This window comes from Apis cerana, linkage group LG6 (assembly GCF_029169275.1).
Source record: "Apis cerana isolate GH-2021 linkage group LG6, AcerK_1.0, whole genome shotgun sequence".
NCBI lineage: Eukaryota > Metazoa > Arthropoda > Insecta > Hymenoptera > Apidae > Apis > Apis cerana.
Genome location: NC_083857.1, coordinates 8,971,326 through 8,991,536, shown reverse-complemented (window position 1 = coordinate 8,991,536; position 20,211 = coordinate 8,971,326). Strand labels below are relative to the sequence as shown.

Below are 20,211 nucleotides of genomic sequence, written 5' to 3'. Positions count from 1 at the left end.
TTACTGAAAGTTTACTTTTTTTTTCTTTTCTGTTTAATTTTTTTTTTTTTTCTATTTATTTCTCGATTGATTTAAACTTGAAATTTGATTCAAGTTTTTAAACACGATACGGAATTTACATTATTTTCTTTTTTTCGTAGAATATTGAATCAAGAAAAGTTAATTTTCTTCTTCGTTTTCAATGAAAAGTAAAAATGTTTATGAATTGTATAAAATGGAATTTATTCTTCGAAGTCTACTTTTTTCTCCATAACTTTTAAAAGATATTTAAAAGTTTTTGATTATATTTAGATTACCAGTTCTGATTAACTTTGTATTTAAAAAAAAATGTCAATCTTTGATTAATATTAGCAATTAAATTTCTTTAATCTATATTTCATTTAATTTATATCCATGATAAATTAAATAAAAAAAATTAAAAAAAAGTTGAAAATGTAAATCAAAAATGTAAATTAAAAATATATTTATACTTTTTCTCTCTTATGAATATCATTTAAGAGTAAGGATTATTTCAAAATTGCCATAAGATTTTAACTGACGCAGAAAAGTAGAGAGTAATAAAATCCTGGTAGGATCTCGTTAAGAAAGAATACATGGCTTATCATCTTAACATCGAAAGACCATTCAGTTCATGAATAATAATTGAAGGTCAGATTAAATATTGTCGAAGTTCAAATGTCTAACAGATGTTGAATATAAAACAGATTATCGATATTTATCTTGTTTAAAAATAAATAATCAATATTCGATAAACGGATTCATTTAATAGCTTTTCTTTGCTAACTAAATTTAAACTACGATAAAATTAATCCTTATTTCTATGAAAATTGTCTTAATTTTATCTATTCTAATATTTTCTTTCTGGAATTAAATAAAATGATGTGTTTTAAAACTTATATGTATGTATTAATTATGCCAGAGAAAGAAAAAATTTCATATTTATATCATATATTTTAAAATTATTATCCTATTAATAAAAAATTAAATTTTTAATTTAAATTTAAATTAAAATTATTGCTTGAATTGTCACAAAATATGTATATATTTTTTAATCATATAGTAAAATAAGAAACAGATGAAAGAAAAGAATGAAATACATTTTGTCTAAGATTTAATGAAGTTCATTAGTACAATTGTTCATTTTGTACAATTCAATTTTATACATTTCTGAAATGTTTTGTCATAATATCTGAAAACAAAAATATTCTTCAACTGTCGAATACCAAATTATATAAGAAATATCTTTATATAAACGAATTAAAATTTACAAAGATTAATTACGAAAAATCTAATATTTTTAAATATTTAGTTAACTTTATTTCAAAGTTAAACACAATATTGTAAAGATAAAAATAAACAAAGAAATTCCATTTCAATTTAAATCCTTATAACAATTATACAAAACTATCATAGTGAAAAATGATCATTGATTTTATGTTTTAGATTAAAATGAGAGATAATTATTTTTCCTAAACAAGCAAAATTTCAATTACAAATTATCATAGGTTCGAAATTGTCAAATTAATCTCAGCCTATTCTACATTGTTGGATAAAAAAAATGAAAAAAAAAAGAAGAATTATCACTTTATTTAACATTATTTATTTAAAAACTTACTGTTTGAGAACGATATCGGACTATAATCAAACAGAACAACCATGTCTTCTCTAAGATGATTGGTAAACAGAGCGTCATCCTCTAAAACTGGTTATGTGGCTATGTACTGTACCATTCAGGTTATGTCACCGAAACATTGCCCGACTATGCGACATACGATGCAAACACACAGAGCTGCTCTATCTCTCCTTGAAACAACATCATGCTGTCGAAAGGGTATTGCCAATGAGCTTATATAACGTATTATATGTTGGTTTGCTCGGAAATAGTGTATAGTGGTTCTGTATTTTTCTCGAATGTCAATAACACAGCACGGAATGTACTGCCATGAATATAAATTTCGCTGACTTCAGCTACACTAGCGTCATCTTTCTGAAACTTCATTATAATTATTATCACGCACCATCTTGCGTCAACTTTCTCAAGTAGAAGTAAATTGTAATATAATCCTTATCAATATTAAAAGATCGTTAAATTTTGATTAAAAAATTATATATTTTTAAACTATTATAACTTCGTGACACACAAAGAAATACAAGAAATACAATAATTTACTTAACCTCATCTTAAATTCGATATTCTTTAATTTGATATTCTAAATTGAATTTCAATTACATTGTTAACATCAAATTATCGATTATAAATATGTTAATATATTGTTATTTTTTTAAAGATTTAATTTTTGTCTACTTCAATAAAGTCTTGGATCTAATCTCTTTAATAAATTACTTACTCCTCGATGTGAATGAATGAATTCTTACTATTCGTAAGAAATTGTAAAACGTCATTTATATGAAATTATAAAGGTATGATTTATGTAAATTAAATTAATTAATTAAATTAATTAACATATGAATGCTAATACAGACACATTACGAGGTTAATAATTCATTACATATATGACGTACAATTAAAGCGTCAAAAGATCTCTGGTGGCTTGTCGAAAGTCTGAACCAAGTCAATTCTTCTGATCGCGGTCTTTTAAAAAAGTCGAGATTCGAGATTAGCTGCCTCTTGTACAGTCCTTAGGGAGCGGCCTAATTGCTTCTCGGTATACTTGACGTCGACCGTCCCTTTTCAACGCCTCTTCGAACCTTGAGCTTTCGTTCCTGTGGGCAATTTTTTTAAAAATAGCGACGATCGTCTTTCTTCCCCCTTTTTCTGAGAAAAATCCTTTTTTATCTTATCGCATCAATTTGTCCCTTAATTAATGCTCTTGAAACTTGGACGTGTTTGGCGCGATCCATTTAACCGAAGATATTGATAGTTCATCGAAATCTTTTTTAGAATACTTTTGTTAATAATATAATTGAAATGAATATGATTTTCAAAATAGATAATTTGTATAATTAATAAAATAATACATTATTTCAAATATTATCAATCTTTTTTTTCTATTCTGATATTTGTAATTGATCGTTATATTACTTCATCGAATTTCAAGTAAACTTTTATTACCTTAATCTAATCTTCTTATATTTTTCTTATCTGGTAATTAAAATAGATGAAATTGATTCTAATTATCTTAATCTTATCTAACTCTTATCTAACTTATACAACTAAAAAAAATAAATCAGTCTTGAGATAATGCAATTGGCAAATGTAAATCAGGAGATTCCTCGATCGGATTAAAGCACGAGCGACGAAACGGAGAATAGTAGTGGAATCCCTAGAGCAGGAATTCTCAATAATGCACCATAGCATTCGTGATCTATCCGATCCCCTTCCTAGCAGCGTTCTTTCAATGTTAAATATAGGCGACCCAACACGTACTCTCCGATTCAGTTCAACAGCCAACATATTTCGCGTATTCTCTTCTTGTACTCGTGGCCAGAATATGAGAAAATAGGAATAAAGACGGATATTAATTCTCATCTTTCATTTTCTTAAATTAATATTCCTTAATTTCTTTTTATATTTCTAATAAAATCAAGTTAACAGCAATGTATAAAATTTTTAGAATGAAATTTTTCATAATTTAAATTAAAAATAATCATGACCTTCTTTTCCACAAGTTATAAATCTGGAATCTCTTGAATTCAGATATTTCTATGATTAATCATAAATTTCGTTACAAATTGTGTGTGGAAGAATTTGTTAACCTGATTAATTGTCTGCACAAACATTTTCCAAGTATTTAATTAAATTTACACAGAATGTTGATAATTTTGATCGATTACGTTTATCATCGAAATATTACTACATTACTATTTGTAATACAATTGTACTGATTTATGGGAAAAAAGATGGAATTTAAAAATTGTACATCGTTAGTTTTAAATTTAAATAATGTGGATTTTTTTAATTTTTATTTTAATAAGTGATAGAATGCAATAATTTTTTGAATTTTCTTTAAAGACATAATTACATATTTAAAATGTATTATGTATCTTTATAATTGTATATTACATTCATAAAGCATTTGTCATTAAAATTTTGACAAAAAATTTAAAAAATATTTAACTTTTATGATCTCGATCTCTCAATTAAATATTTCGCAATAAATCTTCTTTTGTGAATTCTTTTTTTTTTATTTAAAAAATTCGTTCGTTATTTAAATTGTATTAATATTGAAAAATATTTAATAAAATTCATTTAATATATTGATATTTGATATGATATTGAATATTCTACATTCAGAATGTTAAATTTAAAAACGAAACTCGATTTTAGTTTTTAATTCGGAAAATAAAAGAATCTCTTCAAATGTGAAGATATCGTTTTAAAATGAAATTAATATTTTTATGTATAGCATATAATTTATGAAAGAGAAAAATTTACAATTTTTTATTATTTATCGGTATAATGAATATTAAAATATTTACCGTGGCTTGGTTAAAAATATAACATCCTGCGTACGAATAGCATAAAGAAAAGAGAAATAAATTCATGACCTCTTTCACCCTTGTACACTTGTTTGAAAATGAACACCTGTCATCCAAACACATGTTTATTTACTTTAAAATGCGCTTTCAAGTTCCTTTCATGTTCTTTTTGATGGAGAATTCAATGTGCGCCATGTACTGCAAACCTTCACTTATCCCATTAAAATCAACCCTTTCTTCATATTTCTATCGTATTTCCAACGAAATATTATCTTGTTCAAATAGACTTTACATTTGTGAAAAATGCAATTTTTATTTTTCAATAATTTTTTCAAGATATTTTTGAATGAATATTCTTGTTTACACGAAAAAATTGATAAAGAAGACATGCATTATAAAAAACAAAATAACTATGTTATCTAATTCAAACCACTTGTGTATATACTAGGAAGAAACATTTTTAAAAATTAAATGTAAACGACAACAATTTTATCGCGTTAAACTTTAAAAACTCAATCTAATTTTTTGCTTGAGAGAGAAAAATCTAACACAATTATTATTTTCTATAATTTCAAAAAGATTACAAATTTCATAAGAAATATTATCAGTATATCTATGTATGTAAATCAATCGAATTGAAAATTTACAAAACGTTATCAAACACATTTAATAAGAAATTTAACAAGACCATCCAAATAGATTGGTCTTCTCGAATAATTTAACTGCGAGTAAGGAACTGGTTAACCTCGACCCTCGGTCTTCTCTCCTCGAGAGGGGTTGCAAGCGACTAGATTGGTGCAGACGACCGAGACTGATCGATGAAGAAAAGTATGCTATTTCAGGATGCTTGAGTAGTCGGTGACGTGGGTAAATCTGATGCTCCATACGTAGTGACACCTTCTCGAGAGACTATCGATTCTCCTCCGTTTTTCATCCATCGTCTCCCCTCCTACTTCCTCCTCCTATGAGTATTTACTTCCTTCTTCATCTTCTATTTCTCTCCATTTCCTTTCTTTTCTTTTCTTCTCTCCTCTTTCACTTCTTTTTCTCGAAAAGCGTCAGAACACAGTCAGAAATTCTTATGTAAATCGATTCGCGGCAATGCTGTTGGAGGAAATGCCACGAATGCTACTGGAAACGTACGATCCGCAATACGTGTCGGTGGTGTGTCGTCCCAGGGATAAATCGATAAACGGCATGTGATATTAGAAGCTCTTTCCGCTGGATAAAGCACCGTCGTCATGCCAGTGAAACGGTGGATTTCGATGCGATAAGACCTAACTAAAAGTCCGTATTACTGCGCGCCTTTTTCATCCCCTCTATTAAATCGATTTGTTTACCTTTGCGTTCTTACATTCTTGCCTCAGAGCCGCGTGGAAACGCGGCTATACGTCTTTCCACATATTTCCCTTGCATCACTCCCTTACACGTTGATACCACGATAAATTTTATTTGGAAATGCGGCAGACACTCGCTTTTTGGAGACGCATATTCCTAAATTTTTTTTTTTGTACTTTGAATAATAGGAAACGTGGTTTATAGTTGATTTATTCTCTTGCGAGGTACATTCGTTTGAAAGTGTTGCGTTCTTTGCTTGGTTATTTTATTTCGAATGTTTAAAAGCGCAATTTGATTTTATTCTCTTCTTTTATATTTTATTTGTCGATTGTTGCATATTGTACAACTAAAAATGTGGTTCCTATTTGCTTTCGCTTCTTTATATGCGTGATATTTTTGGTTATTTGTATTGTGTTTCTGCTCGATATTTGCTATAATAAATATTTAAAAATGAAGTTATAAATTGTTCACGTCTAATCTTTTCAGATTAGATATTTTAGGCTCGATACTTGGATGATTCATTTTTTCGTTGTGTGAATCAGTTTCTTGGAAGGTAACCTCAATTCCACATATTGCGTCTTCGTTTACAATTATCTGATAAAATTATATTTGGAAATATGACTTTCATTTTCTCTCATAATTAGTTTCTTGCATCTACGTTGCATTTTAAAAGCGGATTACGTTTGATTCTTCTTCTTGCATAGCGACTTAGTTTCTCTATATTGTATCCTTTTGCAAAAATATACAGATTTGGAAACAAAATTTACATTCGATTTCTATCTCTATCTTACTTCATTATATTTTGCAATTTATCATCTTAAGAAATATTTACTTTATTTATATTGAATTACATCTTTGTCATCATTACATATATTTTATCTTTTTATATTTTTTTTATTTTTATAAAATTATATTGTTCATATTATTGGAAAATTTTATCTCACTTTATTTTATTCACAAATATCACTTCCTCGTGCTATTTTCGCTATTATGAGTTACATATTTAGCAACGAATTTTTCTAACCTCAATTTCTAACCTTTAATTTTTAATCGGTATTTTTAATTTAGAAATATTCACTTATTTAAAAATGCAATACGCATCTTTATACGAATTTCTATTTATTCCTTTTATTTCGTTTCATTTTTTTAATTTTTTTTTTTACACAAAATAATATTGAATATTCGAAACGTGACACATTCACATCCGCCATTTCCGATATCATCACGCTATCGAGAGTCACATTCGAGCGATATATCGAAGAAGCAGCTTGCCTCGCTTCGATTACTCGTTCAATATTAAATCATGGCTACTTGCCTGTGAGAATACGTTTTATCGCAATATTATTCCAAGTAATCGTAAACTATTTTTTTTCGTTTCTTTTAATTCTTTATGGATTTTTTTATTTTCGCCGTCTTTAAAAATGTAATAGAGATAAGTGGAATCATTGGTTAATTTCAGAATGGTACAAGAAAAAAGAAATCATAAAAATACGATTGATAAAATGAATTCTCGGTTTATAGATTAAATGCGTTTTAACATTACTTGTTAGTAGCAGTAAATTTTCATTCTCACAAGAAATTTATTGATAAATCGATATCAATAAATATACCTTCTATAATCGAGGCGTTTATTTCGTTCATTTCGTTAAATAGCTTTTTTTTGAATGCATTTTTTAATAATGATGAAAATAAAAATTGAGAAATAAATTGCAAACAATAAACAAAAATAACTGTTTTTTTGGTGTACATCAGGAAATACGTTTTTGGATATGAAAAATATGGAAATAACGTTTTATTTGTTTCAATTTTTTATTTTCTTGGAATCGGATATATATAATTGTATCTTGAATCATCGATATAGATTGCGTCATAAAGTATTAGCTAAAAAACAATTGAAGGATCGATAACATCGGTAATTAATACTACTGATATATAATACATTTCCTGACATTGTCGCCACATTAATATAAAATAATATTATAGTTATTGTATGATCTTCCATGTGTGATTTCTTTTTTTATTTTTATATTTATTCTCAAGATCATTTTTTTAGTTTTTCAGAAAACTAAATTTTTTTCAATTATTTATTCATCCAAGTGCTAAACTGAGATAAATTCTTAAAATATTTTTGAGTGATTTTTACTAGATGTTTAAATTATCAAAATTTTAAAGCAAAATTTTAAATTTAAATAAAAAATTTATCTTCCCGCTTATTGTTAAGAAATTAAGTTGCTAACTTTTCTAAAGTTATGTATTAAAATCGTTAATGAAGTACAAGTTTAATAGAATTTGTAAACAAGTTATAATAATCCTAATATAGCTAGAAGATAGCAAAGTAATGATATTAACTCAGCTGATTACATTTTTGATTTTAATCATCTTGATCTCGACTCTAACTATATACTTTCTTCCAGGTTTAGCAAATATAAACAGCTTCATAATGAAAAATATTACCGATATCATTTTATCATTATTTTACATCATAAAATCTAAATCATTAAAATAATTATTTTCGCTAATATGATTATAAAAATTTACCATCTTTTAACAAATTAATTTATTATAATTATTCGGATCCATTGAACATTTTTTAAACATTTTCAAAATCTCACTGTCCATCAAACTATAATTAAATAATCACTATGTTTTATTTCAAAACATAAAAAAAAAAAAAAAAAATATCAAAATAAAAAAAATCAAATTTAAATTAAATTTTTTGATTATTGAATATTTCAAATTTATTCTATTTAATAGTTTCTCAACAATTAAATCAATTCTTCTAGAGAAATGAAGTTATCTCACGAATAAATCACGATGGAATGGAATTTATTTAATTAATAATTATCCGCGACTAATTAGCTTGTTAAGCAGAGATTGAGCCAAGGAGAGAAAAGGAGAGAAAAAGAGAGAAAATTTATCCGATAGGAGCCCTTTTCTGACGATCGTTAATTATCCCCGGGGAATTATGGAAAGAAACGATGACGGGTGAAAGTGAGGGAATCGTTATTCCTGGAATGGATTTGATGATCGTCAACAATACAATACATACCATCCAGTTTCAACCACTTTCATATCGAATCATTTCAATTCCCGGTGAGAGAGGAAGCGTTTTCACTTTTCTTATTCGATACGATAACCGTGAGTGTTGGAACTCGTTGGAAAGAAAAGTGAAATACATAATTTTTATATCTATTTTAGCTTTATTCTTTCGTACTTTCTTTCTTTCTTTCTTTCTTTTTTAACCCATTCGAGTTTAAACGCGAATAATTGAACGAAATTTAATGTGGCTGTTAATCATTACCTTTTTAATTCTTATAAAATATAGTAAATAAATTTGTTATTTAATTCTTTATTTATTCTTGTCGTTTATGGATTCAAAAATTATAACTGATATATATCTTTATTATAAAATAATTATAAAAAATTTAATTTTTTTTAAATTAAATTTATTGTAAAAAAAAATTCACACTTCGATGCTTTAATGAATATAAAGCGGAAAAAGAATTTGAATTTTTAAACTATCAATTTGTCGATTTTGAATTCTGCATTATTTTTTCCAGTCACGACCAAATTAATTTCGTAACCGAGATTTCTTAAATGTTGCATGAAACATCCGGTGTTTAGAAGCCGTGCCGAGTTTAGTAATAAGGTTTGCGTTAACAATGTACGATAGCAAGGATAAACCTACTTTCTACCACGAATTTCACATCTTTCGATCGATAAGATTTCCATCTTTTTATTGTACAAACAATTAGAATGTAAGAAAAGTTTCTAGAAAAAAAGGAGAAGAAAAAAGATTTATTCGTATCGTAAAAACTGATTTAAAATTAATATAAAATTAATATTTTAATAGATTGTTCAAATAACAACTAGATACTATATTAAACGAACACATTTAAATATAACATGATAATATAAATATATATTAAATGAATTAAATGAATTAAAATTAATATTGTTTTGAATAATATATGGATTTTATTCGCTATATATTGAGTAATTTAAAAAAGAAGGAAGTATATTTAAAAAAGAAGGAATCTATTAACTTTTTTTTGCATTCGATATTCTCTTTTTCCAATAGCATAGAAATATAATACCATGGCAAAATTTTAAATCATCTACCATAGTGAGTTTACAAATGGATCAAATTTAGAATATATTTTCATATATTGTAGAAATTATAAAATGAATTCACTGAGTGAATGAATTTATACAAAAAATTAATAGTTTCATGTGATACAAAATACATTATAATATCTATAAAGATTTGAAAAACAATCTTTCGCTGTTCTGAAGGTACAATTTTGTAGGAAAGTATTAACTATTTGGCAAAAGAAAATGTTTTATTATTTTGTGAATGAATTTGAATTTGATCCAAGTTTTATGTACACGAAGATATTTTAATCTATTCCGTTTATTTTCTTCTCGAATATGTTATACAATTTATCGATCCAATTCGCTAATGGTTTAAAATTTTTAAAAGTTGAATGTTTAAATTATTTATCAAAAATTATTTGACAATAATTATAATTATTTAAAAAGAAAATTAAAATACATGATGAAACAATTAAAAATATTAAATATCATATGAATCAAAATAAAGAATTAGATTAATAATATACGATTGTTTGATAGAATATTAGATTTAACAAATCTAATTTTTTTATAGAAAATAGAACATACAATGTATCATTTTTTTATATTTTCTGAATAATAAAATTAATATAATAATGATTTTATTTTTACTTTAATAGATGAAAACTAAATAAAAACAATATTTTATATTTCATCAAAATTCTCATTCAAATGTAAATATAATTAAAATTCAATTAAATAGTGATAAGTTTCTAAAAGTTCTTCCTTTTCGTTAGTGGCAATAAACGTTTGCACCGATGTTATGCCATCACGGATCTCTACAGTTTACCTCAACCAGATTTACATAATGCGAAGCTTGTTTGCTAAACACCAAGAGCACGAAATCCTTAAGCACTGTTGGTAGCACGTTCGTCAAAGGAACAATCTGTTATCGATACCTGCGTAACTTATGTCATAATAATTTGATAAACTAATAAAGAGGTTTTCCTAATAATTGAATATTCATGTTAAATGATAATATAACAATATTTGCAATATGTAATTGAAAATTTTTCTAGAAAAAGGAATAAAATTCTAAGAAGAATAAATTAAAATCATGCATGTACACATACGCATATACACACACTATAATCTATTCTATACGATCTCTAATTATTGAAATCATATAAATCAATAATTCAATCGTATAATTCAATAAAATCATTATTCTCTTAAGAAACGTGGTGATTTATTATTATTAATTTCTAAAGGAGAGTAAAGCTCCTTAGACATTAAGTACATGGTAAAGCACTTTACTTGGTTAAGAAACGCATCGTGTTAAAACGTTTGCGATCAATTTACTTTCAATGCTATTCTTAGCATCTCGTGCACCACTAATCAGAAGAGTAATAATAATGTAGTTGGATGGTCGTCGATTGACGCCACTTTCTATCTTTCAAAAACAACACATAACAGCTTTCTCCTTTCTTTTCCAAAAAGTACAATTTTTTTTTTGTTTGGTTAAAATTTTCAATAAAAAGATAGTAAAAATGCATTATTTGCAACATAAAACAATTAATCTAGAAAATATTATTTATAAATTTCCAATATATATATTCCAAATCGGTATAGAATACGTTATACGAAATATCGAATACACAGTATTCCATTTTATACATACCGACGCACGCATAAACTTTGATGTCATTGATCGAATGCGAAGCGAGACACGAGAAGACAGTTCCGATTGACAAACCGGCCTCCTGCTGTAGATTCGATCCTCGATAGTACAATCGATCCAAACCGCGTATCCCCATAAACGTAGACGTGTCCGTCCATATTTAATGGCTCGAATTTACGAAAAGCCGGTTGCGCCAGAAACACGATGGAAATAGAGGCATTGTTTCGATCGTGAATGCGCATGCGCGGTCCTCTCGTGCACGCCTCCCGAAAATACCGACAGAAATTTACGGGTAACATGGACAAAGAAAGAGAGAGAAATAAAAACAAAAATAAATGAAAAAGGAGAAGGGAAAAATACGGAAAACAGCAAACGAAAAAAGAAAAGAAAGAAAGAGAGAAAAGGGACGAACGTCTATTTAGAAACGAACCTATGGAGTTTGAAGCGAAACACGATCCAGAATCGCTGTGTATAGTAAACATTTATCGTGGACCATTTAACGAAGTTCGCGAAATGGATGAAAGGTTTTTTTTTATTCCGTTTTTCTTTCTGTTATTTTTTTTTTTTTTTTTTTACGTCGAAAGACGAGAAGAGAATAGGATCAATGATAGATTGTAACGACAATTTTTCTTTTATGTATAGTATAACCTATGGAAACGCCAACACGAATTCATAGTTGCTTATAACGTCCCCAGAGTCGATGATTCGCTTTTGCTACAGGGGTCACCGACCGGTGGACGATCGATAAGGAAATTTAGCGAACATCTCTGTTACCGTGGTCAGAGCATAGGTCTCGTCTTTTTGCACTTACATGTATGATAATATAAGTGAATTATATAGGATATTTTAGATTTTCCGGGGTTGTCTTTAATCTTCGATGAGTAGACTCTATGTACTGAAAGTGAATCAGAATTATTATGAAGATATATATGCGTTACCGTTCAAAAAGGGTAACATTTTTTTTAATTCAATTATTAATTTAAATTTATTATTATTGTAAAATTGTAAGAATTCTGACCAGATATTTAAAATGAATATATTAATCATAAATAATAAGTATTTTTAACGATATTGATAATTTTACTTATATATTTATAAATATAAAAAATTCAAATTCAAGGCATCATGAATCCATTTTATTCCATATTATCCATATTATTTTATTTCTTTTGCAAATTTGATATAAATTATAAAAAGTGAAATATAATAATGGATAAATACAAGTTAATTTATCCTATGTCAAATTACTATCTTTTCACAAAGCATTCACGATATTATATCTTCATGATATTGTTTTCATGTTCTTTTTATTGAGTATACGACAAAAATAAAAACAAAAAATTGGAATCGTTCTTATTATTATGAGAAATCTTAAAATATCTACAGAGAATTTTTCTATTTTTTCCGTTTTGGATGTACATATTAAAAGTAATTCCACATATTATATACGCATCTAGAACTTCAATAAGATCATTCAAAACCATATTGTATGCGAACACACGTAATCAGATCTACATGACACGTCGATGCAACATACCGGAAGAGAAGCAACGGCGTCCCTAACGGAAAAACGATTATCTTCACGGTTGGATTAACGTCGACCCTATTTGTAAGGGCGATCCTCGTTGGTGTCATCGAAGCTGCAAGCGAAGGAAATTTCACGGATTCGCAATTTCTCGGTCACATTTTTACCGAATAGAATCGCCAATGTGCCGGAACACATTCGGTCATTTTTATCGATTGTAAGTAATTTTGTCGCCAAGTAATTGATAAAAAGATAACCTTGAAATTACATCAAAATTTTATCATTTTGAAATTTAATTTTTGCAACAATTTAATGCATTTAAAATATTTGATGTCTTTTTCGTTTTATCGCAATTTATTTATTTATTTATTTATGTTTTGTAAATATTCGAGACAAATATTTAATGTGAATTTTCTCAAAATATAAACTTTATATGACAAATTTCATCTTATATTTTCAACTTGTTTACTCAAAACGAAAAATAAATAAATAAATAAATAAGATTGTTTTCGCGTGTATCTCTATGCTATTTTCTTTTAAAATAAAAATATTTACATATTTACATATTTATTGTCAATATAATTTTAATTAAATTTCATATTACTTTGCTAAAAATATTCGGTCACTTTTGTTATTTAAATTAGCTTTTGATCTGAGAGAGAGAGAGAGAGAGAGAGAGAGAGAGAGAGAGAGAGAGAGAGAGAGAGAGAGAGAGAGACAGCGACAGCATTTTTAACTAAGTTGTATTTCAATTCTGACTTACATTTAATTATTTAATTTATACAACCAAAATGTACGCTTAACGCGAGATATGCAGAAGTTACGTACAATATTTTAACATTCTTCATCTGTCGGTGTTCAAGTAACGAATACAACTATGCAACTAAGTTTACATATGTAACAAACAAAAGAGCGAAACAAGAAGATTAAATACATACTCAGTCTTTAATTTAAAATCGTAACTTGTAAAAGCTTAAAAAAATTCTTTCACGTTTTATTTCAGTTATCACGGTACATGAATTCTAAGCAATTCTATAATTAATTTTAAAATATACATGTATCTATATTTGTAAATATTATAATTTTCTACAAAATTCAGCATCAAATCTCCTTCTTTCAATAACATCAAAAATTAACTACTAATAACATTATTTCAGCAATTTCATTTATTTTTCAATATTTATTTTTATTTAAATGTAAAACAAAGAAATCGAAAAATATCTTAAAAGTATCAATTTAATAAATTAATAAAACACTAGTTATTAAACATTGTCATTAATCTTCATTTTTATCAATTAATACACCCCCTATGGTTCACTAAAGATAAATCCTAGAGAATATTCGGGTCAGTTAATATTTTTCCTGTCAAGGAATATTTACTGTCATCAAACACTTCATACTATCATTAAACTTTCATATATCATTAATACTTATAACGTACTTACTTATATATCTTGGATCGTCGATTATCAACTACGAACTTTCTATCCTCGTATCTCCATTATTAAACAACGCTTTATCGTTGAACAGTTGACGATATTATTAACTGTGTGTATCATTAACAGGTGTAATAAACGTATTTATATTACGTAACATATCATCATTGATCCGCGATAATCATTTCGTTCGGACTAAACTTGAACGTGTATAATATTATAAATCAATACACTTATAATCACGCATGTGATTAACTCATTTTTCACCAAAGATTATCAATGATCCACGCAATCCCATCATCTACTTGGTATGATGTAAAAAAGAAAATTTTTTTGATTCATATTAAATAATCTTTTACGATTATATTGGCGTATTATCAAAAAAGATGATAGATAGGTCAAATTTCAAAATTGTAAGCGAATTTAAAATAATTGAAAATGTGATGATTAATAAATTTATTAAAATTATACCGTAATATATAAATTTTGATATTGTAATTATTGATATAGAATTATAATAATTCTAAAGAATTGATATTTTTCAAACCATTCAGGCAAATAACAATGGCATGTTTGCAGACAGTTTCGCTTTTAATTTTATGCTTAAAGATGATATGTATCATCTTTTGGTATTAAACTCAATTGACGACGTCTAAGTTTAAATTTTCTGCATGTTCAATTCGATTAGACTCGTCGTTTTATGACATAAAATATGCACGACTAATTTAATTCAAATGTAACCAAAAAGTTAATATCTTGTCAGATAATTTCAAAATCTTGTTGACGTCTAAAAAGAAACTTTATCGCGTAAACAGATTCTCAGCGAATCTGGGAAGATATAATATGTAAATTATTTGGTTCCTTGAGAAGAAATTGAAGGTCTAAGAAAATTTTAGTATACCAAAAGAAGTCAGAAGATAAAAGAAAAAAAGAAAATTTGGCTCGATGATACTACGTTATCGTGCGGAAACTTAAAAACTTAATCATCCTCGAATTACTTTCGGTGCTTGGCTAAGTTCGTTAAACTTTTTTCCTATCATCGTTACTGCTTTTTTTTGCCCGAATTGGGTCGTATCTCGATTTCCATTTCTATCGTTCGAATTAAACAGTGCTCAAGCTCTATCAAAAAATTAACGTAACCAAGTAACGTTCGATATAACATCGATATAACATCGCTAATTTTCAAACTATTTTCTATAAATAAACTTCGTGTATCAAACATCACTTCCACCTAAGATTTTTATCTCACAATTTATTTCAAACTATATTCTTCCATCAGTCATATAAAATTTATTCCCCAACATCAATTTCGTATTTCCATTTCCTATCAATCAACCAAATTCCCTCCAGATATTCTCGATCGAAAACGACGATCATCGACTTTTCAAAACGTTCGAATATCATAGCCAGATTCATAACTAGACGAAATTCCCTAGCGTTTAAATCTGACTCTTCGTGACCAATACCCTTCTCTTTTTCTTTCGAACGATCTCACGGTAATCTTCTGTAGGTTGGAACGCGCGAGTCTACCACACACTCCGGATACCACGAGAGAAAGGTGGAGGAGAAAGGGAGAGAAAGAGAGGAAGGGGGAGAGGAGACGCGTTTCTGCCTGCGGGAACAGTCGGATTCGCGACTTCCGTTCGAGCCAGAACCAGTCGGGAGGGCTCTCGAATTGATTTCCTCTTTTCGCCGTGGGTGTTTCACGTCTGATTCGACTCGGCCATAAATTCCAGGCTAACTTAACCGTTCGCTCGGAAAGCTTTCTTCGTTAATGCCTTGGGCCTGCCTTCCACCTCCCTCCCTGCCACTTTATCCACTTCTTTTTCTCTCTTACCCAATCGTCATCTCTCTCTTTTCTTCTGGAAGTGGCAGCTATATCTCGATCATAGGTATAACTGCCACTTCCTCTACCTTTTTTCTAGGACCTTCGAATGTCCGTTGAGAAGGGGAAGAAAAGAAAAAAAACTCGAGGTTCTGTTTCCAGCGGACTTATTATACCGTTCAATATTCAACGAAGAATACAAAGTGAAAAAAGGTTGGTGAATGATAGTTATGCGCATAATTTAAAGAACAATTAGACAATTAAAATAAGCTTTTGAAAATTGCAATGTTCAAAATTGCATGTAGCATAAGATTTCTAGCATTGATATTTCAAGGATACATTTCTATCTACATTTTAAGATAAAAAACTTATTTGTTATCATGTTGCATACAAGTTCTTTTTTTGTAGATATTTATTAAGCTATTCACTATTCGAATTTCATGATAGGTAGAATTGAAGTATTATTAACTCATCGATCCTTATTTTGGTTGTTGGTTAAATTTAAGATTGAAACTGAATATTGTAATGATTCTTGGATCACGATTTGGATGCTATATGTATATAAATATCATTTAATATCATGTAAAATATGAAAAGATTTATAATATTTTTTATTTTTTAATATAGCTAATTCATGTAATTTATTTTTCACATATTTCTACGTTCAAATAATAACGGTAATTAAAACGATAAAAGTTATTCGTTCATTTATTCCAAATGGAAAACTGTTCAAAAATAATTTAAATAATTATTCTACACATAATTATTTATTATAACTTAAAAAGTCAATAAAATTTAATAACTTATACAAAAATAAAATTATTTCTCTGTCGTTGTTTTGAAGAGGACTCGCGGGAAAAAGATAGTCATCTCGAAACTTCTTTAACCTTGGAATCGATCCAATTACATTCACGTTAAATAGAGAACGAGGAGCGGACTGATAAAATGCCAAATATCGGGCAATTCTATCAACGAATCGAAAAATTATGAAGGAATATGAATACAAAGTTGAAGAGAGCGTGAAATTTTTCTTTTGTTTGATTATTATTATATTATGATTATTATTGTTTGATTAATAATTATTATTATATTATTATATGAAAATTAGGAAAAATTTAATTTCTTTATATTTCTTTTTTTCCTTAGATTTTTTTGAAAAGGATTTTTATTTCATAAAATAATTCTAGAAAAGAAAATATTTTCCGAAATCCGCAAAAATAAATCATACAATTGCTCTGTTAAATTTCAAGATTACGGGACATTCATAACGTAAGTTAACATCACACAACTCTATCACGGTTTTACGACGCAGTAAAAAGTTTGGACTAAAAGAAAGAAGACTCTGGAAAAAATTTAGAAAGTTTTTTCATTTTGAACTCGTAATCTTCCCTTCAATTCTAAAAAGAATCAAAAATTAATAAAGTGAACTTGAATCTGGATTCTAATCTCATAATTTATCTCATAATTTATCTCATCATAAAAACAAATCATTCTCTTGTACTAAGAGAATAACTTATCAATTAGGAAAGAGACATAAACTTGTAAATTAAAAAATATGTATAATGTAAAATAAAAAATTTTAAAAAAATTCAAAAATTTTTTCAGATCTAGATTTACTATAATTATTTGCGAAAAGTAATTTGAATATAACAATATAGAAATCTTCAAATATAATATAGTAGACAAATAAGCAAATCCCTCTTCGAATATAATATGGTAGACAAATAACTGTCATCAGTCTACCCTATACAATTTATCTCATCAATATCTTATCTAGCTATACTCTGGTAATCATTTCATTCTTAATCCACTGCTGCCATTAAGATCCTACACAAAGAAATATGCAAAAAAAGTCCCTAGAAAACTAGGGAAACAACAGTACGCGTATGTCACGAATTAAGTGTTTACCACTTGTAAGTTCTAGACACTACACAATATTACAGAACGACTCTTCTCGCTTCATCATTTCTAGGTGGCGCTCTACAACTTTCCTTCGTTGCGTATAGCCGCTGCCTGTAAATTAGCCTTATTCAAGGCTGGACGTAACCCGCGTAACCAACAACTTTTAGCCGTTACGCTGCGAAATTGAGCGAGTCTCGGTCGACACGTCCACCATTAGTCTAACGAATTTGAATCGTAAAGCGTGCCATGAATACCGACTGGCCGCAGGATGCTGTTACTATACGCGTCTATGCAACTGAGTATTGTGCACCACTATACATTCTGCTGCAATGGTCCAGCGCGATAGGCGGTCTGTTTACTAGGCAACCATTTAATACTTTCACATCTGTGGTTGATCGCGAGAAACAATGTTCTTTCGATTGTGAGATATTAATTCTTTAAGTTTTAAATTATAGTATCGTTATTTTTTCACACTTGATAAATCTTTAAAACTTTACCAATAGTGTTTTTAATCTTCCAATACCTCTTCTGGATAATTTTTTCTTATCTCTTTCTTAAAGCTTCAAGCTTCAAGCGTGTGTCGAATTTATTGCATCTTTTTCTATCGTTTTATCTTTCGAGCGGTTGAAGCCTGCGCAGTTTCATTATTTTTTCACAAGACGACCGAAGCGTTAAACCGTAGATGACGAATGTAGTTGTAACACGCGGTGCCACGAATAAACTTTTCTTCGCAAGTTGAAAGCGGGACTTGACTGAACTACTTACTACGTTATAACAACACGCGGCGTTACGGTATACGGCGAAACGGTACTTCGAGTATATACATGCGATCGAGCCTCTACAAATACCGTTCGAGGTTAATCCAGTTCCGTCTTATAGCATTATGGTCCGCCGATCGATGATTATCTTTGGCGGCTCGTAATTCTCTTTCGTAATTTTCCGCCACGACTTTATGTCACGTTATTAAATAATCGACATATTGAGTAATTTTATTAATGATACAGTTTCCCGTTTTCACAAAGTAAATTAAAAGTAAATTAAAAGGAAACTGAAAATCAATTTCATAACTAGATATAATAAAATTGATTGATTTTGCTTTTTTTCCATTTTTAATTTATATTATAATTATATATACAAATAAAAAAAAGAAAATTTCAAATATTCTTAATTTTTTTAATTATTCGCATACTATATTGTCATATGCCATACATAACCTATACGTTCATTAAGCATTCTATTTCAAAAAAAGAAATTAAAAAATGAAACAGGAATTTCATCTGATTTGTAGATCCTGTTAGAAGGATAAGACTTATAGATGAATCAAATGAAAGTTAACATATTAATTACTAATTCAATTAAACTAAGAAGTTGATAAATTTTCTCTTTTCTACATTTAATATCGAAATCTGAAAGACTTATACGTTAATATCACTTCATATATATTATTATTATCGATTAACTAAATTATTCTTACTAAATAATAATGATAAAATAGATTTTTTTACTTATATTTCTTTTCAAGTTGATTCGATTTGATATCACTATGAAATTTTATTCGGTTGATATTTAAAATATTCAAAACAATTTCATTGATTATTTAAATAACTTGATATCAAGAGAATCAAAATTTCATACAGATGTAAATTCAAGATTTAAATATTTATTATTAATAATTTCTTTGATTTTATAAATCAAAGTGATTATAAGATTTATCTCAAAATACTAAAAAAGTGCTAAGACTTATCTCAAAGTAAAAAGTCGAGTGGAAAACTTGTAATAGAAATAATGCTAATAAATGCTAAAAAATGTTAATAGAGAATTCAAAGGCAATATAAATATAGATGTGAACATAACTATCTTACATCAACTTCTAATGTTACAATAAATAGTTACAATACATAGTAAATAAAAGTAAATACTTCATATATACATATAATATCATTATCAAATATATAATATTATAATAAAAATAATAAAAAATCTAACAAAT

At 27.8% G+C, this 20,211-nt stretch overlaps 1 protein-coding gene and 2 long non-coding RNA genes across 12 annotated transcripts in view; all 3 read right to left on the bottom strand.

The window, feature by feature from the left end:
- Positions 1 to 19,557, bottom strand: part of LOC107993766 (uncharacterized) — a 46,613-nt gene extending 27,056 nt beyond the window's left edge. For 5 of the 8 annotated variants that reach the window (XR_009830156.1, XR_009830157.1, XR_009830152.1 and 2 more), the window contains exons 1-2: positions 11,534 to 19,557; positions 1,616 to 2,724 (exon numbers count right to left, since the gene is read on the bottom strand). This is a non-coding gene — a long non-coding RNA (uncharacterized LOC107993766). The remainder of the gene's footprint in view (positions 1 to 1,615; positions 2,725 to 11,533) is intronic. The other 3 variants (XR_009830158.1, XR_009830153.1, XR_009830159.1) reach the window with 2 other exon arrangements.
- The window catches only part of LOC107993762 (ubiquitin-like protein 3), a 71,743-nt gene that overhangs the window by 38,237 nt on the left and 13,295 nt on the right, over positions 1 to 20,211 (bottom strand). The window lies entirely within an intron of this gene.
- On the bottom strand, positions 3,890 to 9,709 carry LOC133666253 (uncharacterized). Its single transcript, XR_009830160.1, has 2 exons — positions 5,781 to 9,709; positions 3,890 to 5,721 (listed from the first exon to the last, which is right to left on the bottom strand). It is a non-coding gene; the product is annotated as an uncharacterized LOC133666253 (long non-coding RNA).